Raw genomic sequence first — 210 nt, forward strand, 5'->3', positions numbered from 1 at the left:
TCTTTTCTTTTTTTCCCCCCTGTCTCTGGCAATCCCACAGTTTGGGTTGCTATCTCACGTTAGCTCCCTCAGATTGTCCTCAGGGCATTCAGGCCTGGTCCTTACCCTAAGCACTGATTATGCAGCCCACACCTCCCTGTCCAGCCCCCACTGGCTGATGGTAGATGTGAGCATCTGTGCTACTTCTCCACTGGCAGTTGTGGTTAGGCA

At 52.9% G+C, this 210-nt stretch overlaps 1 pseudogene; it reads right to left on the reverse strand.

Moving 5' to 3' along the window:
- Positions 1–210, reverse strand: part of LOC105002097 — a 152,942-nt pseudogene that overhangs the window by 47,664 nt on the left and 105,068 nt on the right.

Source organism: Bison bison, unplaced genomic scaffold (assembly GCF_000754665.1).
Source record: "Bison bison bison isolate TAMUID 2011002044 unplaced genomic scaffold, Bison_UMD1.0 scf7180017864389, whole genome shotgun sequence".
Lineage (NCBI taxonomy): Eukaryota > Metazoa > Chordata > Mammalia > Artiodactyla > Bovidae > Bison > Bison bison.